Source organism: Myodes glareolus, chromosome 2, assembly GCF_982192425.1.
Source record: "Myodes glareolus chromosome 2, mMyoGla1.1, whole genome shotgun sequence".
Taxonomy (NCBI): Eukaryota; Metazoa; Chordata; class Mammalia; order Rodentia; family Cricetidae; genus Myodes; species Myodes glareolus.
The window spans coordinates 69,792,559-69,815,270 of NC_142027.1; the positions used below are offsets into that span (position 1 = coordinate 69,792,559).

General features: G+C 46.0%; 1 protein-coding gene, 1 long non-coding RNA gene and 1 pseudogene across 2 annotated transcripts in view; 1 reads left to right on the forward strand and 2 right to left on the reverse strand.

Annotated features, from left to right (window-relative positions):
- The window catches only part of Bdh1 (3-hydroxybutyrate dehydrogenase 1), a 39,265-nt gene extending 36,554 nt beyond the window's left edge, over nt 1–2,711 (reverse strand). Inside the window, exon 1 of the mRNA XM_048453976.3 lies at nt 2,522–2,711. The gene's annotated coding sequence lies outside the window, so the exon portion shown is untranslated. The remainder of the gene's footprint in view (nt 1–2,521) is intronic.
- Nucleotides 2,712–4,622: 1,911 nt separating this feature from the next.
- On the forward strand, nt 4,623–11,969 carry LOC146895622 (uncharacterized). The gene is made up of 2 exons (XR_015736587.1): nt 4,623–5,139; nt 9,927–11,969. It is a non-coding gene; the product is annotated as an uncharacterized LOC146895622 (long non-coding RNA).
- A 9,330-nt stretch (nt 11,970–21,299) lies between these two features.
- Nucleotides 21,300–22,441, reverse strand: LOC146895621 (protein boule-like pseudogene; annotated as a pseudogene).
- Between the last annotated feature and the right edge of the window lie 271 nt (nt 22,442–22,712).

The window sequence follows — 22,712 nt, forward strand, 5'->3', positions numbered from 1 at the left end:
GATTCCCAATGGTGGCCCGGATGAGTGTCCTGTTTTGCTGTGCAAACGACATACAAAGTGATCCTCTCCCAAGAGGGAAGGCCATGCATTATCTGCCATACACTTTCAGACTACATGCGTGAGTTACTGACCTCGATTACTGAATTCCAAACCACAGAGCACCCCTAAGAGGTTGGTACCCAAGGACAGATCACCAGCACCCTGCCATCTAGTAAGCAGGGCCATCCCATACCTTTCAGAATCTCTGGGGGCTTGGCCAAGTCATCCCTCCTAAGAACGTATAGAAAGGTATGCCGTGAGCTCTTACTAGACTTCATATGCAGAGGCTACCTTCCTCCCAAGGAAACTGCTTGACTCTCGAAACTGGGATCTAAATTAAATGGAAACACAGTGTAGTTAACGTGTCTTGTCGATGAGGTGTATTCCCTGTGCGATTTTCTCATCCATATATATAATGACAGGGTCTCACTGTGTGGTCCTGCGTGGAAGACTGACCTGCCTCTGCCTCTCCAGTGCTGGAATTAAAGGTGTGCGCCACCACACTTGGCTCTTCTTGTCCCTTTTAAATTGTAAAAAGAAAATTTCTCTGTATGGCAGTGAGCCATGTGATTAGTGAAAACACTCTTTCGTCACCCCGTAATCACATAAAGGGGGTTTGCTCCCCAGATAAGCTGTCTGTATACACATCCTCTTCAGGTTCTGCTTGGTGGGGGGCAAGGAGGGCACACAGATAAAAAAGTGGCAGCTCTGAAGAGGCATTCTAGCCCCATGTCAGGCCTCTTTCTAAAGACTGCTCCCAGCCCTGCTAATGAAGAACTGGTTTGTTGGGTTTGAGATTTCATGCCTTCATTTCCCAAATGTCCTGCCCTCGAGGGCATCACTAACAACTCAGAGACAGGCAGGAAATGGCGACTCCCAGGAGAAAGCCATCGAGTAGGCAAGAGAGGTGAGTAGAGGCGGCCCCATCTCTAGTCATTCTGTCTTCCAATCTGGGAGCTGGAGAAAAGGCTTGGCTGTGAATGTGAACACACGAAGCAGAAACTGTGGGAACCAGGTCACTCTAGGCAAGACATGTGCCAAGAGTCCAGCTTCCCGCTGCACTTCGACACAGGGCCTGGGGCCAGGCTCCTTAGGAGCTGTGCATCTCACCTGAACCCCCAGAGGGCGCTGTTGAAAATAACCAACTAGGTTTGAAAGGGGGGGAAAAAATCTCTGCCTTTTAGGGATTATGAGACTTGTGCGCAAGCTGGGTCATCGGGATCCCTACCGTAAGTCTTCTGAAAGTGGGACAGAGACATGCAGTGAGAGTAGGGAGTGTGGCGCTTGGGGGAAGTTTTATAGAAGAATTGGCTTTCTAAAAGATAAAAACTCAGGAAAACTGCAACACCTAAGTCCCCTGCTGAATCAGGTTCCATTTTCTCACACTTTGACCAAGTACATTTAGTTAACATCTCTCCCCTTTCTGGACCATGCCCAACTCAGATTACACCTGGCCCCGTGTGCCTCTGCTCCCTGCTGGTAGTGGAGGGCGCAGCATCTGATTGGTGTAGACTAAATCCTGCCTTTATCCCCCTCCCAAATCCTGCACAATCTGCAATTCTCTGATGAGATCGGACGGGGCTAGAAAACAATGGTGCCATCTGCTGCCCCAACCCCACAGACTTTCTCCTTTGATGCAACTGGGTTTTTCTTTTAACCTGGAGGCCTGGAGAGGTGGCACCAGTGGGTGAGCAAAAGCCAAGGCCATGCAAACGGGATAACCGAATTCAACACTCGCCCCCCCCCCCGCACCCCGCACCCCAACCCACGTAAGAAGTCAAATGTGGCGGCACATCTGCAATCCCAGCACTCCTGTCAAGACGGATGGCTATGATTCCAATTTATGAGGCACTTGGAATAGGGACTCCTTTCTACAGCAAGTTCAGCATTGTCTCCATAGTTGTTCGGTTACAGGGAAATGTCTGACAGTGATTCTGATATAGTGGCCAATTCTGGTACCATCTAACCTAATTGACCTATTAACTTCTTTTGTTTCTCTTGAGACAAGATCTCACTGTATCAGGCAGGCTGCCCTTGAACTCACAATCTTCCTGCTTCAGCCTTCTGATTTCAGGTGTGTATAATACCATACTTGGCCCATAGAAACCTTAAATTATAGTACCTGGGACCTGATTCTCAATGCTCAAATCTGGTTAATTTTCTATACGTCTAGGTCTATTTTTAAAATAGAATATTGAATATACTACAATAAATTTTAAAACCAAGGTACAAATTTATATGTTTATTTCAATTAATTTTTTCAATGAGCACAGATCCCTTTTATTTCTGCTGTTGGCACCCAAGTTGGAATCTAATTTTCCCATCTATCAAACTGTACAGCTACTGAGTCTTTAGGAGTAGCCGGGACCTCTTTCTAAAAGCCTGCTTGCTTGTCTCAAACCTTCTGTCCACCTTCTAAGCATCCCTGGAGACGCAGGGGCATTTCCTTCTACAGGCAACTCTCGGGTCCACCTTCTCTTACCTTAACAAGCTTCTGCAGCGCTGCCAGCACAGGGAGCCTGCCCCAGACAGCCACCAGCCAGATGCCCAGAGTCCCCTTACTTCCCAGCGGGGTATAATAATTGCCCAGCAAAATCTCGCCCAGGCTTTATGTGTTTCCTTTAGTTGGGAATGAAAGTTCCCACACGAGTGTGACAGGAAAGCCACCTACTGATAAAATGCGGTATCAAGCTTCTGGGTGTCTACGTGTTTGTTATTGAACGGGCAAAGTTCGGCTTTGTTACCATTTGTTTTAAGCTTAAACTGTCTGTGAATTTGACCCTCCGGCAGGCAGAGGATCAAAGGTTGATATTGCCGCTAAGGGATATAAAAAAAAATGGCAAAGGCCATCGTGGCTCTACCTGAAGCTCACCCCGCCAGGCAATTGTGGACACAAGTTAGGAACTCGCTGAAGAGAATGGGAACTAGCCAGGGTACCCTGAAGCAGGAACAGGAAACACAACCTGAGGAAGGGTTTTGAATGTTCCAGGAGCTTTGCATGGGATGCCTGGAGTTCTGAGAATCCCCTGGGGGCGGCTCTTAGTATTGCCGTGCTACGATTGAAGTGGTTAAACTCAATGGAAAAGTAAGCAGGGCTAAATTAGTGACCTGGGTTGGTCTCTTCAGAAAACAAGGTTTGGTCACCCAACCAGGAAAGAACAGAAACTGCTGACATGCTTCCTGGGGCCGAAGGGAAGACAGACCTGGTAGTGGATGAGAGTCATAAATGTGACCAGTTGCTAAGTCTGTAGTTGACATGAGTATTTATTCCTTGTTTCCTTATAACTATGTTTGTGTGTACAGTGATCCCTTCGTTCCCTTCTCTTTCTTATCCTTTCGTCATGTAACACAAGATGCGTTGACGCTCCAGTTCCCAAGTCAGCACATCTTAAGAATGCATCGGGCTCTTGCAGAGGATCGGAGTTTGGTACCCAGCCTGTATGTCTGCTAACTCACAACTGCAATGCCAGCTTCGGAGGACCTGATGCCCTCTTCCGGCCTCCGAGGACACTCACACTCATGGGCTACCCCACTACCTGCCTCCCCTCGCCCACAATTCAAAATAAAAAATAGGGCCAGTTGTAGTAGTGGTGCACACATTTAATCCCAGCACTCAGAAGGCAGAGGCAGGTGGATCTCTGTGAGTTCCAGGTCAGCCTGGTCTATATAGTGAGACTGTGTCTCAAAAGACCAAAAATTAAATAAATAAGAAGTAAATAAATAAATAGAAATCTTAGAAAACACTGTGTTGATTTTAGTCTCCTAATAGTTAAGGACTATTAACTGTTACCAGCTGGCTTCCTATACAGAGTGGACTTGTTGAGATGTCTCAGATACGTGATCCGAATCCTTAAAAATTTCCCCGTTGGACTGAGGGTGTCGCTCAGCAGGAGAGGGCTTACCCAGAACATATGAGGGTTGAGTTCAATCTCTAACAATGGAAAATAAATAAATAAATAAATAACCTTCTTGGACCCAGTGAGATGGCTCAGCAGGTAAGGCCACTTGCCACCTAACACAGCAGCCTGAGTTCAGTGCCTGACCCGCTCAGTGAAAGGAGAGAACCAACTCCCGCAAGCTGCTTTCTGACCTCACATGTGTACGCGAACGTGAGCATGCACACATCAATAATAAATGCATGTTTTAAATTTCTCCCTGTATGGGCCATTTCACATTCAAGCCATAATATTTGTCTTTGAGGGGGATACATGGGAAGCCCATTCTTGATATTGGTAGTTGAATAAGTTTTGTAGTATTGTGTGTGCACATAACATATATTTTATATGTATGGACAACCCTACTAAAATACCCACTCAAAGTGATCTGACTCCCCAGTTGGACCCTGAGACAAACTTGAAACAGACGCTTCTCTGAAATTGTCACTAGTTTTTGAAAGTGGCAGTAAAGGAACGTATTCTGGGGCCTGGAAGATAGGCCAAAGGTAGGAGGGTTGGTCTCAGGCCAAGTCTAGACGTGGCAGTGTTCTCTTTACACCCTGTCTGTGCCCTGAAGTCTCTGCGGTCACTGCCCTCCGGATCCTCGCTGCCTGTGGAGGGGACAAACACAGGAGTTTGCTCTAGAGCTCGCGGACTCTCTGTGTCCTAACTCACAAAGTCCATTTTTTCCATTTCCCCTGTCCGGACACTGCTAAATTCCTCAGCCTGCTTGCCCTAACGCGCTCTGGATTTTCTCCCACCTCTCCCCCTCCTTCCCCCACCCTGTCCCGTCCCTCTCTTTCCTCTCTACCCCACGCATCTGCTCACAGGCTGCTTTGCCAAACCTCACCCTTTCTTTGCCTCTCACTCACAAGGCCTAACGTCCCCTCCTCGTGTCCATTGCCCTCCCCCGGCAGCTGCCTGCTGTTTTCACTGCCAAACCCCAACGATGCTGGCCTGTACTTTCTTCTGAGTCCCTTTGGAGATTCTTGCATCTGCGGGACAGTCTTGTGTCCTTAGTAACAGGGCAAAGGAAGAGGGAGCTCTTCTTCAGGTGGAGGCCCAGGAGTGGGCTCAACTGCTCAGAAGCAGGGGTCACTGTTGCACCCGAATAGAGACGACAGGCGACCTTTCCTCCAGCTCGTTATTTTGAAAAGAAGTTTAGGTGAGTGATAGAGCTTCGTGTTAGAGCATGTGCTTAGCGTGTACTTAAAAAGTTGTTTGCGTGTACATGTGTGTGTACATGCATGCATGTGTGCTTGTGTGCGTGTGCGTGTGTGTCTTCCTCAGGAGCTTTCTACCTTTCTACCTTGTGTTTTGACACAGAGCACCTTACTGGCCTGGAACTCAACATGGGCTAGACTGGTTGTCCTGTGGTCCCCAGGGACCCACTTGTCTCCACGTCCCCATGGCTGAGGTGACAAGCGTGCACCACCACACTCAGCTTTTTCGTACGGTTTCTGGGATCAGTCAGGCCACAGAAAGCGCCTTACGGACTGCGCTGTCTCCCCAGACCTCACAAAGCTCACATTTACGTATAAGATGAAAGAGGAGTGTAATGAACCCTTGTCACCTATAATCAAGAGCCACCACCAGTCCTTCACAATTCGCCACACATACTTTAACTCTGTAAGCATAGATACCCATACACAGAGTTTATGTATGTACAGGTATGTGGAGATATGCATATTGTTGAATCATTTGGAACTCGTTGCAAAAACGACAGATCATTTTCTCAAGATTCCATTGGATGAGCATGACGTGCTTAGCTGGCAGGGTTCTTCAGTTCCCTTAGTCTAGACTGGTGAGTGCTCCATTGTTAGCTTTGCTTCTCATCATTGACAAAAATACCTTCCGGAAGCAACTTCAGGCAGGTGGGATTCGCTTTGTCACACAGTTTAGGGGATTTTGTTTTTTTTTTTCTCTGTCTCTTCTCCTCCTCCCTCTTCCCTTCCATACTTCCAAAACCCACTAAATAAATATCCAACCTCACCCTGCATGGCGTGTCTATATGTCTGTCTGTCACCCGCTGCTGTGTGTCTCTCGCCCAAGACCAGCCACCTCGGAGACCTGCAGCAGTGAGGTCTTGTGGTACGCCCATCTGTCTGTCTCTCCTTGTGGCCTGCTGCAGCCACTGAGGGAACTGCACCGTCCCTGCCTGGGACTGACTGACTTCTCTCGGGACCGGCTGCCAGCTGCCTGCCGCCACATGGCCTGCTGCCACCGCCTAGGGACCTGCAGTGTTTCTGCCACCGGGAATCCAGGAATCCTGCAGTATTTTTTATTAATCCATTTTACCCAGGTTAGGTATGTTGTGTAGGAACACTACCTGCATGGTTCTGAGGTGCAGTTTAGGCTGAGGTGTGTGTGTGTGTGTGTGTGTGTGTGTGTGTGTGTGTGTGTGTGTAATATGTTTCTTATGTGACCAAGGAGCTCCAGTTTTTCCTGAGGTCTGAAGAGGAAGGTACTCAGTAGGAGATGAGAAATCCAGTCAAACATGTCCTGTGCTTGCCTGTGCTTGTTGACTGTTGTTCAGAGGCCAACAGAGGCAGAGTAAGACTCAGCAGGTTAGAACACTTAGTGCTCTTCCAGAGCAGATTTTAGCTCACAGCACCCAGACAGGGTGGCTCACAACCACTTGTAACTGCAGTTCCAAGGTATCCAATGCCTTCTTCAGGCCTCCATGGGTGCCTGCACCTACCTGTGCACACACATTAAACACATAGATTAAAATAAATCTTTAAAAAGGCTTCAAGATGCCAAGAGACAAGCCTCACTCAAATGGCCAGGTTTCAGCTCCTGGACGAGATGTTTTGAACCCTTTCCCAAGCCCTCTCCCCCAGACTACAACATATTTTTAGCTAGCATTAAGAACAAAAGACAATCTCAAATAAAAAGAATGATTGTTTTAGTGTCCTTTCCTTTCCCTTCATTGCCAACTCTGCATGAATCATTTTACTCAGACATCCCTTCCCTCCCTCCTTCTTCCTGCTCACCAAATGACCTCCCATTTGTATGCAGAGATTTTATCCCACTAGCCAGCTCCCAAATAACCACATGGAGACTTATTATTGGTTATAAGTGTTCTGCTGATAGCTTAGGCTTGTTACTAACTAGTTCTTATAACTTAAATTAATCCATATATCTTATCTACACTCTATCATGTGGCGCTACCTTTTTTCAGCACAGCGTGTTCACCTTCTGCTTCTTCTGCATGTGACTGCCAACTCCGCCCACCTTCTTCCTAGCATTCTCTCAGTCTTACTCTCCCACCCAACCTCTTTCTGCTTAGCTATTTGCCAGTTGGTTCTTTATTAAACCAATGAGGGCAAAACATATTCACCGAGTACATAAGGATTATCCCACTGCACCCTTTGACTCCACATATCCAAGTGCCTGGTCCAGTACACATGCATCTGAGGTTAGGGCCATCCCCTGGTGCTGGAGTTACAATCAGTTGTAATCTGCCTGATGTGAGTGCTGGAAATTGAACTCGGGTCCTCTGTAAGAACAACACAAGTCCTTAACCACTGAGCAATCTCTCAAGCCCCTCTCCTTGCTTCTTTATCCCTACTGTTTCACCAGATGCAGCAGTCTGCCTTCAGAGCAGGGGGGTGGCTAACCTCTCTCGCCATCGTATTCACTTTCTCTAGTCTCTTGGTCAGATCTGGGGTGATGAAGGACAAAAGGCACAAGTTGAGACTTTGGTAGATCAGTTAGAGAAGAGCCAAGGAAAGCAAGAGGCACTAGGGGTGATGAGTTGGAAACGGGAGACTACGGGATTGAGTAGCCCAGGTTTCCAGTAGAGGCAGAACCAGAGGGGAAGTGTGGGAAGACACAGGCTGTGATGGTCTCAGGTGTTTGCTGACATTCATGGCATGGCAGATCATCCCCAGAGGGCTCACCTTGAGTCACTGTCCACTTGCCTCATGATATGAGACCTCAGGCCATGAGAAACTTGAAACCTACACTTGGAGGAAGACTATATTCTGGTAAGTAGAGGCAGCCTCAAGAGATTACTGCCCTGAATCCCCACAAATGGTGAAGCTACACCCATGATCAAGAGGCTTCCAGCTGGCCAGCAAAGTCAATCATGTCTCAGAGGGTACCAAAGAGAAACGCCACCTCCGGCCACTACAGTGTTGAGGCCTAAGTCAAGAAAAAAGTATTAATAAATCAAAATAACCCTTACTATATGTCTTCCATTAGTAATCTATAATATTTAGAATAATTAGCGTAAAACTATTAAAATAATAATGGAGTTCAGTAAGTAGGTTGACTACAAGACAAAATTAAAAACTTTCCCGGTTATAAAACACAGAGGTAAAGAAACTATAATGCAACAACGAGAAAAATTATAAAGTATATGGGGATAAGAAAGCACACGGCTCTGTCCCCTGTAACCATGTGCTATCGGCCATGGTCAACTCCACTGTGTTCTTTGTCATTGCGGTGTTTCCTTCATGATGTTTGCGGGCAGAGTTCCAAAGGCAGCAGAAGTTTCAGCCCTGGGCTCTGGAGACAAAGGATTTGGTTACAAGGGTTCTTCCTTTCGTAGAATCATTCCAGGCTTCTTTGGCCAGGGCAGCAACTTCACACTCTATGGTGACATTGGTGGCAAGTCCATCTATGGGGAGAAATATCAGGATGGGAACTTCATTCTGAAGCATCCAGGATCTGGTATCTCATCCATGGAAAACGCTGGACCAAACACAAATGGTTGCTCATTTTTTTGCCTATACTGCTAAGCCTGAGTGGTTGGATGGCCTGGGTCTTTGGGAGAATGAACCCGGGCAGGAGCATTGCGGAAGCCATGAAACACTTTGGGTCCAGAAACAGCAAGAGCAGCAAGGTCACCCTTGCTAACCACAGGCATCTCTAAGTCTTCTGACATGTGTGTCGCTAGCAGCAGACCATTCTTCAGGATCTCAGGGGATTGCCCTTCATCCCTTCTGCTCACAATACCCATAATCTGTGAGCTCTCATTGTGTTTCTTTAGGGTCCATATTTAGCTTATTCCCTCCAAGTCTATGTAAATTGCAGAGTTAAGTTTATGATTATAAATAAAAACTAAATGAAAAAGAAAATGTAGAGTTATTATAATAAAAACTGTCTTTATTGAGGGACATAATAGACGAATTGAAGAATAAGGTGATATACTGCCCTAGAAAGGAAGCCAACATTATGAATGATTTTTCCCTAACCTACTTATCTAGAAGTAAGTGCAACTTGGAGAGATAAGGAAGAGAAATTTGACCAGTTGGTTCCAAAGGGGAAAACAAACAAAATTAAACAGGGTTGGAAAAAGAAACAGAGTCTAAGAGCCTAGTGGGGAAATGGTGCTCTTCAGATTCAGTGGGAAACCCCGCCTCAAGGGAATACAGTGGAGAGTAATAGAAAGGACAGTACCCAGCATCCTCCTCCGATCTCCATTGATGCACACTCCCTATACGCCCAAGTGTACACCACTTGGTATGCATACCACTCATACATAACACACAACACACACACACACACACATACACACACACACACACACACACACACACACACACACAAAGCAAACTGGAGAATGATAGAGCAAGATAATTGATATCAAATTCTGACCTACACAGGTACATACATACATGGGCGCACACACACAGAGGCCCTGGATTTGGTTCCCAGAACCATGCACACATATAAAATTTTAAACTTTTATACCAAGTCATTGACTAGGAGAAAACATTTGCAACATATATAAAGATAAGGGATAAAAATCCCCTGAATTCGAAGTACCTCCATATGAGTCATTAGAAGACAGGGAATATTATTGAAAACAGCTTCATAAGGGGGAGAGAAATCACAGAAAAGAAAAAGAAATGAGAGCCTAACAAACTTCAGAAAAATATACTCAAGTGCCATGATAAATCATTTTAAAAATGCAAACCAACATTTTTTTTTTCTAACCAGATCATAGAAAACTAAAAAACGCTGAAGAGAGAGTGAAGAGGTGGCCCCCTCACACAGCTGGAGAGAGAGAGAGAGTGAAGAGGTGACCCCCTCACACAGTTGGAGAGAGAGAGAGTGAAGAGGTGACCCCCTCACACAGCTGGAGAGAGTGAAGAGGTGGCCCCTCACACAGCTGGAGAGAGAGTGAAGAGGTGGCACCCTCACACAGCTGGAGAGAGAGTGAAGAGGTGGCCTCCTCACACAGCTGGAGAGAGAGAGAGAGAGTGAAGAGGTGACCCCCTCACACAGCTGGAGAGAGAGAGAGTGAAGAGGTGACCCCCTCACACAGCTGGAGAGAGAGAGAGTGAAGAGGTGACCCCCTCACACAGCTGGAGAGAGAGAGAGTGAAGAGGTGACCCCCTCACACAGCTGGAGAGAGAGAGAGTGAAGAGGTGACCCCCCACACAGCTGGAGAGAGAGAGAGTGAAGAGGTGACCCCCTCACACAGCTGGAGAGAGAGTGAAGAGGTGGCACCCTCACACAGCTGGAGAGAGAGAGAGTGAAGAGGTGACCCCCTCACACAGCTGGAGAGAGAGAGAGTGAAGAGGTGACCCCCTCACACAGCTGGAGAGAGAGAGAGTGAAGAGGTGACCCCCCACACAGCTGGAGAGAGAGAGAGTGAAGAGGTGGCACCCTCACACAGCTGGAGAGAGAGTGAAGAGGTGGCACCCTCACACAGCTGGAGAGAGAGAGAGTGAAGAGGTGACCCCCTCACACAGCTGGAGAGAGAGTGAAGAGGTGGCACCCTCACACAGCTGGAGAGAGAGAGAGTGAAGAGGTGACCCCCTCACACAGCTGGAGAGAGAGAGAGTGAAGAGGTGGCACCCTCACACAGCTGGCAAGAGTGAAGCCCGCAATCGCCATCTAAAGTAAAATTGGCAGCAAGCGCAGCTCTTGTGGGCTCAGCAATTCCGTTTTAGGACACCAGCCCATAAAACACTAACGCTTTAACAGTGTGTGCAGGTGGGTGTGTAAGGCAACATTGTTGAGCAGAAAGCTGAAAGTAATCCAGGGATGGAATGCTTAGGTTAGTTATGGTCCGTCCACACCCCAACACCACCTGCCCAGTGCAGATCCTTTTCCGGGGTCACCTTACGTGTAGCCCAGCCACCCCTAGCCCCCGACTCTCTTTGCAGGGCCCTTGTTAGAAGCCTGCCTCCCTGGCCCGCAGTTGGTTGAATTGGTGTGTCCACTGGCCCTCAGCAGGCCTCTCAGAGCCTTTATAAAGTTTGTAACTAGCATTGCCATAGAGAGCTGTGGGGGCCTGAAAGAAAATGACCCCCCAGAGCGAGCGGCACTATGAGGAGGTGTGGCCTTGTTGGAGGAAGTGTGTCACTGTGGAGACCAGTTTTGAGGTCTCACATATGCTCAGGCTATGCTCAGAGTCTGAGACCACTCCCTGTTGCCAAGATGTTGTCAAGATATGAGAACTCTCTCTCAGCTCCTTCTCTAGCACAATGGCTGCCTGGGTGCTGCCTTGCTTCCCGCCATGATGATAAAGGACAAAACCTCTGCACTGTAAGCCAGCCACCTCAATTAAATATTGTCCTTTAGAAGAGTTGCCATGGTCATGGTGTCTCTTCGCAGCAATAGAAACCCTAACTAAGACAAGAGCCAATCTAAAGATGTAACATAGGCCCGGAGGCCTTGATTCTTGCCCTGTGCACGGAAGCAAACACCTGACACCTGCAGAGAGAACGTGGGACTCCCACCCTGCCTCGGTTGTCCCTGGACTCAGCAGCTGCCTTCTCACTCATGTTTATGCTCAGGTCTCCTTCTTGCCTGAACTCGTTCGAGCTGGCATTCGATCTTTTACGATCAAACAAGTCCAGACTAAGACGTCCGCTATGGGACACTGTGCAGCCGTTGAAAAGACTTATGCCACAAATGTGTAGGGGCGAGGAAGGCCCCCTGAGAGACACTTGGGGTGAAAACAAGTGAAACTACAGAACAGTCGATGAGGAGTGGCCCCGTGCTGTGGCCATTAAAACTGTCTAATTTTAATTTTAAAAATATCTTATTTTCTTTTGGCAGTTTTGGGGGTCATCTGTGCCAGGCAAGTATCCTCCTGCTAATTTATACCTCTACTTCCACATTTTATTTCTAGTTTTAGGGAGAAAATGATATAATATCCCAAATTATAAGCTTTTAAACACGAAAAGGGTGGGTAATATTGGGTGCCGAAACTTCCAGCAGCTATTATCTCTGAACAGGCAACAGATGACATCACATTATCTGTGCTTTAAGAAATAGTACTGGTGCTTGGCCTCAGGCATACTAAGCCTGTGATCTGCAACCAAGCTGAACCACTGTCTCCTCTTTTCATCTTTCCGTGAGCTTTCAGTTTGAAGTAATTTTATATTTGTAGGAAATTTACAGAGATAGGGCCTGGGGATGTGACCAATCGGTAGAGGGCTTGCCTAGCGTGCAGGACGGCCAGCTTCTGTCCCCAGCACTGCATCAGGTCTGGTGTGGTGGCATCCACCTGACACCTGCAGGCGAAGGGACGAATACTGAAGTTCAAGGCTATGCTTGCGTGGTGGCAACTTTAAGACCAGCCTGTAATACAGGAACCCCTATCTTAAACAAACAACGGGAGGAAGGAAGGAAAGAAGGAGGAAGGGAGGGAGGGAGGGAGGGAGGGAGGGAGGGAAGAAGATGGAGAGAGAAAAGGAAAAAGATTGCATAGATGAATCCCCACAAACTCCTTACTCAGCTTCTCCTGATGGCGACATTCTGTAACAGCATTCTGTATTCATCAAAGGTGGGACACTAACTCTGGCCCGCCACTTGTAATTAAATTCCAGGCTTAGGGGTCATCGGTTTTCTCACTGATCTCCCTTTCTTGCCCCGGGATCTCCTCTAGGATACCCCAGTGCCTTTAGTGGTCATGCCTTCCAGAGTTTTCTGTCTGTGACCATTTCTCGGGCTTGCTTTGGTCTTTCAGATTGGGATAGTTTTAAAAAATACCCATCAAACATTCCATAACTGTCCCTCAGGTGGCTCTTCTGATGTCTTCATGGCCAAATGGCAACATCTTCTCTATTTTCTTTTGGTGATAAGGAGAAAGGAAAATCATAGATGAATACTTTCTCATCCTGTCATTGCAGGGGTGCACATTCATCATAGCTGATGGTGCCGACCTTGATGGTTTGCATAAAGAGTGCATCTGCCAGGGTAGGCACAGAACGTCCCTCCCCATTTCCCCTCTTCCTCATCCCCCCTTCTCCCTCCCTTCCTGCTTCTCCCTTCTTTCTTTTCAGGGCTGAGGATCAAAGTCAAGCCCTTGAATGCAGGAAAGAACTCTACTGCTAACTTACACCAGTTCAGAAGTTTCTGTTTTAAACACTGGAAGCAAGTCAGTGTCCAGCCATTTACAAAAGTCGGGGAGGGGGGTTAGGCTCTGCTTCTTGGTGGATTACTTTTTAATTAAAAAGAGATTTGAGGGCTGGTGAGAAGTTTTTGTAGGCAAGTCTAATGACCGGAGTTTGACCTCTGGAAACCACGATGTGGAAGAAAAGAATCTGCCTGCTCTCCTCTGACCTCCATAGTAGAGCTTGGCATGCGTACACACACACACACACACACACACACACACACAGAGAGAGAGAGAGAGAGAGAGAGAGAGAGAGAGAGAGAGAGAGAGAGAGAAATTAAAAAGAGATTTGAAGGACTTTTGAAGGCCGGTTGTTGCTCAATACATTTTAAAATTCTAACATTCATATATGTACTCTTTCAACAAATCTGCATTGAGTACCTCAATGGGTGTGTGTGGGGGTTCTAGTTACTGATCTTAGGTGTTGAAAACAGAACAAAATTCATATTTATGAAACACGGACTGTAGCCAGTATTAAACACACAGCAGATGGAGAAACCACTACAAACAAACAAAACCCCTCAAGCCCAGAGTTCTAAAGAGCTAAAATGGGACCTAAATGAGATGAGATGAACAGGACCCAGTCCCCAAGCAGAAGGAAGACCAGAAGCAGAGAGTGGAGCAGTCTGGAACGGTGGCCAGGGCCTCCACAGATGGTCAGGTTCCAGCACCTATCTTTACAGGCAGGCTGGAATTATAGGAAGGGCTTGAGACCCAACCAGACAGCATCTGGGGCAATAGTCTCGCAACCCAGGACCGCAGCGGGCACTTTTGTGGCTATTTGTTACACCTATCTATGAAGGCATAGCTTCAGTGAGCAGATATGCAGCCCCTGCCCTTCAGCACCCTCCCACCCACCAAGACCCAGAGCACGGAGGAGTTTATCCCTGGCATTAAGACTTCCCTTAGATACTGCTCTGTCCCCACTGACACCTCAGGCTCCATTACACTCCCAGCCTGGCGAAGGCACAGACCTTACCCCTAAATAAAGTGGAAACTAACAGGACAGAGTTGTCCTGAGAGTAAATCAAAGCGTCTACCCAGATCTTAGCCAAAGCCTGAACTAATTGAGAGCATTTTTTTGCCCTGGAGCCAACAGGCAGCCCTAAGGTGATAGCTATGTGGCCACCCAAGGAACATAATTGATCCTGTGGGTTTTTTTTGTTTGTTTGTTTGTTTTTGTTTTTGTTTTTGTTTTTTTATGGTCAAAGCCCGGGCTTTATCAGCCCCAACAAGCTACCCGCCCGCAATGAGCCAGTCATAGAGATAAATAACAGTGACAGCAGCAAGAGATCCATTCAGCCTGGCCACATTGGGAAGAAGGACAAATAGAGACCCAGTGATGCCCCCATCCAAGTCTGCCATCTTTGGGCATTGACTTGAGGTGTAGCTTTAAATAGAGATCTAGGGATAACCCTACCTAAGCCGTGACCGAGGTGTGGTCTTCACACATCACCGGCCTTTGTCTTGGTTCCAATCTGTCTGGTAAGGAGGTCTGAGAAGTTGACAGAACGGTGTGAAACCTCTCCCAGGAAAAATCTGATAGCAACAGAGTGGGTGCGTAGCTGAAGTAAACACAGCCAGGCATGAGAGAGCAGAGTGAATAGCGGGCAAGGAGACCATGAAGAGCATTTCTAAGGCAGAACTCTCTGGAAGGGGATTTTATTTGGGGGCCTCCGCATATTCGTGCAGGGTAAGACAATGTCAAGAGTCTGTTCCTGGGTATGTTTGATTTGTGCCGTAAGGGTTTAGCTGAAAATATAGGGACTTTAAGGTGCATTAGCCCAGAAAAGTGTCCTTGAGAGTTCCTGTCTTGTTTTGTTACTATAAATAAGAATGGAAATAAGAATGGCCTCCCATAGGCTCATATATTTGAATGCTTGATCATCAGGAAGTGGCACTATTTGAGAGGATTAAAAGAGTTAAGAGGTGTGGCCTTTTTGGAGGAAGTGTGTCACTGGGGGTGGGCTTTGGGGTTTCAAAGACCCTTGCCCAGCCCAGCGTCTCTTTCTCTCTGCTTCCAGATCAGGATGTAGCTCACAGCTATTTCTCCAACATCTGCCTGCACACCACCACACTTCCTGCCATGACAGTAATGGACTAAACCTCTGAAGCTATAAGCAGGCCCCCAATTAAATGCTTTCTTTTATAAGAGTTGCCTTGGTCGTGGTGTCTCATCACAGCTATAGAACACTGACTAAGGCGGTCACTGATAGTTCCTTCTCTGGCTGGCACCAGAGTTTCAGCTTTCTCTGCTTCCAGCATGAGATTGCTAAGAAAATTTTAACTCTTTGAGTACCAATATTCCAGTAGTTTCATAGTATAAGTAACTGGCTTTAAAATATCCTTTCTCACTTGATGGTAGGATCCTCTTGCTGAAGACACCACACACTTTGATCCCAGGACATTGGGAAATCAAGTTGGCACTGACCATGAAGCTTCCTCCCTGCTGGCTGGATTTCATAGTGCTGCAAGGTGCCCTGCAAGCTATTTGGGGTAGGGCAGCTGTCAGCAGTATTACAGCTGTGATTACTGTGAGCCACAATAATGACTGGCACATGACGTGCCCGTGAACACAACAGTAGAATTAACATTCTAGGGGAAACCAAATGCTTTTCCCTCTAAAATTATATCTCTATATACATAGATTAGTGAAGGTCTCAGACCTCAGCAGAGAACTCTGTGCTCACCAGCCCTGCAGGAAACCAGGTGTGGTGATTCGGGCCTGTAATCCCCAGCTCAAGAGGTGAAAGCAAGATTAGAAATTCAAGGTCACCTGAGTGATGGTGGCTCAGGCCTTTAGTCCCACCATTTGGGAGGCAGAGGTGTGTGGATCTCTGTGAGTTTGAGGCCAGTCTGGTCAGCAGAGTGAGTTCCAGAACAGCCAGAGCTGTTACACAGAGAAACCCTGTCTCAAAAAACAAAAACAAAAAGCTCAAGGTCATCCTCAGCTACAACTAAGTTTGAGACCAACCTGTATTGCTGGAGATTCTGCCTCTAAACTGACTAAGTATCTTTTCTCCTGTGCAGCAGTCATGCTAAGATAGGACCCTGGAGAGAGCTGCTTTCAGAGATATCCATGGGCTCAATCTTCTGAGTTCTCCCCAGGGTTTCTTCTTCTTGGGGTCAATGAGATGAAAAGCAAAGGTTTCCTTCTTGCCCTTAGTCCTGAGAGCACAGGTGTGGAGGTTGGAGAAAGGGGACTATGGAGCCCAGTCTTCCCATTCTGTTTCACTCAGGTCTTAAATTCTCTAAAGGGAAGTGATTTACCCCTGTACCTACATCAGAGGAACAAGATCCTGAGGAACTCCATCCTCCTCCTTGGGTGCATGTGACCTGAACTTCCCAGAACCAAGGGAAGTTGCTGTAAGGATCTTGTCCTAACTCTTTCCCCTGAACCTCCTCCATACAGCCTACAGAACCACGTGGTAGGCGTGAGTAACACTGAAGATTGCTTACAGTTGTGATTTTTTTTTTTTTAAATCCTGCTTGGTGCCTCTTCTTCCCGGGTTCTGTAGACAGGAGGGTCTGGAAGGGGACCAGTAGCTCCTCCCAGCAGTTTCCCCCATTCCAGAGAAACTGCAGTGAACCAAAATGGCCAGAGGGTGGAGCTCCCCATTAACCGGAAAATAGTGAGGTTCTATACTGAACTGATAGCCTAATTCGGTATCAGCCAGCGATAATGCTGAACATTTTAGATAAATAATAAGCCCTCAAGTGCCTGTAGTTGCTGCAGCTGTTAGTGAGCTTCCGCGGAGCAACCGAAATCACCTTGCCCCTCTCCTAGGAGACTTGAATCCGAGTGTAGCAACTTTGTGTGGACCTGAAACAGTAAGATAACTCCAGTCCTGGGGGCTCCAGTCCCCTCTTCTGACCTCTGTATGTACCAGACACGCACATGGAGAACATACATCCAGGCAAACACTCATATACATTTTTAAAATATAGAAGTATTTATTGCTTTAGCAAAGGACCTAAGTCTGGTACCTGGGGCACATGGGGGCCAGAAAAGGGCACTAGATCACCTGGAACTGGAGTTACAGATGATGATGATGTGATGATGATGATGATGATGATGATGTGATGATGATGATGATGATGTGATGATGATGATGATGATGTGATGATGATGATGATGATGATGATGATGTGATGATGATGATGATGATGACGATGATGAGCTATTGTGAGGGTGTAGGAACTGAACCTGGACCATTCACAAGAGCAGCAAGGGCTCTTAACCAGCGAGTCATGTCTCCAGGCCCTCCAGGCTAAGTTTTAAAAATCTTTTGAGTGGTTCATTTGGTAGAGTATCTTGCTGTGGGAGCGACACCAGCTCCTTCAGCCAACAGCCTTTAAGATACCAGCCCACTTGGACGTGGTCTCTTATACTATAAATGCAGCTGTGAAGCATGTGCTTGCTCTCTTGCTTCTAGTGATAACTTCCGGCTGCTATATTCGGTTCCTGTTCCCCATTTGTGCAGAGGACTGTGATCTAGGACAGTGATCTGTGAGTCTCCCCTAAATAAATAACCCTTTATTGTATGTAATTCTGAACTAGTGTGGGATTATTTTGTACCTTCTACCATCAGTATCTGCCTAGCATGTGCAGGGCCTTGAGTTCAACTCCCAGTACCCCATAAACTAGGCATGTAGTACTTGCCTATAATCCCAGACTCAGACTCGAGCCCTCAGGGAGGCAGAAGCAGGGGGGATAAGAGATTCAGCTATATTGTGAATTTGAGGTAACCTGAGCTAGAGACCTTGTCAAAAAACCAAAAACATAACAAACAAAACAACAACAAAAAAAATGCAAAGAGAAAGAAAACAGAAGGGCAGGCCTGGAACCAAGAGACAAGAGTACATCCGTGTAACTGTCATTAGACAGCAAGGAGAACTGGTGGTAAAGGAATGTTCTCTCTCTCTCTCTCTCTCTCTCTCTCTCTCTCACACACACACACACACACACACACACACACACACAGCCCTTTAAAGTCTTTGAGATACAAGTCAAAAGAATGCTCTGGAAAGGCAGGGAAACTCTTAAAGGCGCAGGTCAGCTGATGACAGCAGACCTTGGTTGGCAGGGCCAGTTGGTAGGTGAGTCAGGCCTTTATGGCCTCTTCGGTGAGACACTTCTATCCCTCTACTTACTGCCAAGCACCCGGTCCCTAGAACCACACAGCCTGTACCGTTTACCACTGAGCTCCGCATGCCCTCGAACACCGCTCACAGGACTTGTCTAGATGACACATCTGTCTGTCTGTCGGGTTGTGTGGAAGGGGGTTTCCTATATAACTCAGACTGGCCCTGAATTCCTGGGCTCCAGTGATTCTCTGCCTCCCCCTTGCAGGTAGCAGTGCTTACAAGTTTGAGCCACAATGCTCAGCAGATCATAAATCTTGGGGCATCTCGAAGTCTACTCTGGTCTACCCTGCTCTGCCCAGCTCCTGCCTTTCTGTGCTGTTTGGTGGAACCTAGCCCGTGCTTTAAAGCCAATGTTTAGTGACCTTAGTTGCCCATTTCAGGGTAGCCCTGATCTACCAGCAGAATGTCTCAGCCAAAAGCTAATGGTGGACTTGCCGTCCTACGCTAGAGCAAAAGCTAACGGTGGACTTGTCCCACGCTAGGAGCCCTTGGGGGATGCACTACTTCCTCCTCTTTCCGTTTCCACCATCTTGGTCTCCAATCATCCTGCTATCCTTCTCTTGGGCTCCACAAATACAAATTCTCTTATTTCACCCATAATGGAGCCTTGCCCAGTCCACAGAAATTCATTGCTCACTTGCCAATCTGTCGGCATTTCTTCAAATGCTGATGATACAGCGGGAAGAAACACATGAAGCTGTGTTTCCTGCAACTAAAATTCTGGTGAGAGAGACAGAGAATAAACACAATAAATAAAGAAGGTAAGTATTGCAGCAAATTCTCTCCTTTAGAATTATAAATTCTGTCAGGCGTGGTAGCGTACACCTTTAGGGAGGCAGAGGCAAGCAGATCTCTGGGAGTTCGAGGCCAGCCTGGACTGCAAAGTGAGTTCCAGGACAGCCAGGGCTGTTGCACAGAGAAACTAAAGGAAGACCTGTGAGTAAACTGCCAAAGATGAAAGGATGGTGAGGCGGTTTTAGATAAAGACTTGGTATAGAAGGAGCAGAGGGCCACACCTATACCTAGACAACAAGAGTAGATTCGATATCTAGTTTTAAGACGTTCTTTTTTTTTTTAATCTTTTGAGAGCTTACATGAGTATATTTTCATGTTACCTCCAATTTACACTTTACAGTGTACAGAGAGAAATATAATAACATATAATCTTTACAGAATTGAGTGAAAGTGATGTGGGAGTACAGGATATTTTAGGAGAGCATAATTGCCTGAACTAAACTGGTTAACAAAACATTTCACTTTCAGTTTTTTTAAAATGCAAAATACAATTACTCTCAGGCTTTTGGGAAAAATGCCTGTTATTCACTGAATAAGATTGAATAATATATACGGGATTAAAATATATACTGAAAACAGGTATGATGAGTATTAAATATATTGTTTCATGATATTTTGGTTAGGGCTCTGGTAATAATACATATAGCATGTTACTGTCAAAGTAACACTAGCAAAAGAAAATAGTCTTAACAAGATAGGAAAGAAGATCCTATCTACTAAACACTACTATTACATTTTATTCATAGACGTATGTACTTTAGCCCAGAAATATTAAGATTACATACCACAAATATATATGTACATCCATGAGTATATTCATCATCCTTTATGAGACAGAATAAAAAAGTTTTTCAAGTAATTATTGGGTATTATAAGAACTTTTGATATTATAAGATATCTGATATTATAAGAACTTTTTATTTATAATTCTTACTCTTTCTCAGCAGAAGTACAAGACAGTATTAATTCTTGGAGTAGATATACATTTAAAATACTGAAATTCTAGCATTTCCTAGAAGTATTGTGCTAAAGTTATAAATTTCCATGTAGTCTATTGAAATACTGCTGATTTATATAATCTATTGTTTTACTAATAGCTTCCGTCTATCAAAGGAATAATTTTTTCCAATAAGTTACATTTGGTAAACAGCACTGACTTAAAAGATAGTAATTTTTTAATTTAAAATTTTAATTATTGTGGCATATTTTTTTAATTTTTAGAAACTTCTCTCATTCCACACCAGCAGGCAATCATAGCTTCTTTGTATTTAAATATAAAATTGTATTATGGGTAAATTCTCATGTTTTAAGAGCCTATAAGCCTCACAAAGAACCAAATGAATGAAAGATAAACACTGACAGCATCGACTCTGATGTGATGTAACTATGAATACTTACATTCCCTAAGTGCTGTGCCCTATGGACAATTCTACTTCATGTGTGAATGACGGAAGAGGGTCAGAAATAGATCAATTTAAAGAACATTTAAGGATAGTGTCATTTTGGTTATAGTAACCGTGTATAGTATACAATACATGGCCATAATATGGCAGATTAGTGGATATTTTATATTCTATAACACAGAGATATTTATATCAATGTGTGTAAAATCTGTAACGTAAGTAGAGCTGGAATGTTTGGTTTTAGCTAAAGCACACACAATTAGTGAACCAGAACAGTGTGAAAACTAGGATTTGTGCATCACCTCCTCACAAGATGGAGTTTAAAAATTCCACCATATTACAAAACTGGTCTGCTGCTAAGGGTTTTATATATGCATAGATCTGTCTACAAATCTGAAACTTACAGAATGGACTCTGAGTGGTTCCGTATGGAGATCGTGCTGTGAGCTGAAGACAGCCATTTGCTATGGCTTACAACTCTCGATTACCTAAGTGTTTGAGTTAATGAAGGAAACCATGGTTTAGCTCTGCATCTCCCATGTTCTGGCTACTAAGATTTTAAAAATTTTTAAAAAAAACAAAAAACAACAAAAAAAAAAACACCATGTAACTTTAAGCATATCCCAAACCTCATTTGTTACCAGACCACACAGCAGCCTAGTTATTTCCTATTCTGGACAGAACAGGTACCCAAGAGTCTACTTAACAAAGTCAGTACAGGAGGGTGGAGTGAAAACTGAGTCCTCTGCTCTGAAATCTTTCCTAGGATGAAAGTGTGGGCTTCGAGAGTACCGAGGTTTCAAAGCCACAGATGAAGGATGGGAAAAGCTTCTTCTCACAGAATGTAACCTTGGTTCTTTAATTGGTTGAGGCTGCATCACAGGTGCAGGTATGATGGCGCTGGAAGCATAGACCTGGTGGTATGCTGCTTGGACCCCATGGTCAGAGTACGGCTCTGGGACGGAAGCTTCCATCAGAGACAGTGGAGGAGGGACACAGCTACCATCTTGTGCAATTTCTACCGGCTGATAAATAACCTCGGACGGCTGCAGATATAAGAATGGAGCAGAAGAGGCAGGGGACTGGGGAACCCCCCACTGCCACTGCCCTGGTAAACACTGTGCCGGGGCCTGGTAGTGATATGCAGGCTGCTGATAAATCGGTTGAGCTACCATCACGGGAGAACTAGATATGGACCGTGAAGGCCAAGACGGTGGGACAGAAGCGACCTCTGGATTATGGAAGTAAGCCACGCCGTTGTGGTAAGTGTAAGCATACCCAGTCGACGTGGTCAGATATATTGTTCCAGCGGCAGGCATTATACTGGAGCGAGGAATCCTATTTGTTGTTTTCTTATTGCTGGACCAATGTTCAGTTTCTTATCTTTGTAATTAAGTTTTTCAGCCTCTTGTAAGATTTTTTGTGCATTTTCTTGAGTCTCAAAAGTGATGAAACCATACCCTTTGGATACTCCGGCTCTGTCATTAACAATCTTCACTTCTTTTACAGACCCATACTGGGAAAAAAAAATTTCTTAAATCATTTTCATTTGTCTTAAAGTCAATTCCTCCTACGAAGATGCGGTTAGGGATCACGGTTTCGTATCTTGGGGTACCTGTTTGTTTATTCAAAGGCACAGGTGATACAGGGTTGGGGGATGGAGATAATGAATCTATTTGTGTTTGATTTGCTGTCGTCGCCGTCACCGCCTCGGTGCTCCTTCCCCTCGGAGACCAGCAGCTGGAGGGGGGGGGGGGGATGGCGGAGATGGCCGCATGGACACCTTCCTCGGCTTCTCTCAGGTCATCGTGGACTGGGGCGCCGACGCGAGGGTCTCCCCCCTACCTCCCCGCCAAAGTGCGGGAGGGAAAAGAAGGCTTGCCGGGCAGACCTGCCAGCAGCCGTGGCGGGCTAAGACGTTCTTTAATGAAAGAATATAAAAGTACCTATGCAAGCGAGAGGTACAGGACTTGGAGAGGGATCGTGTAAGTGAATGGAGGGGCCATGGACCATGGGCCATGTGGC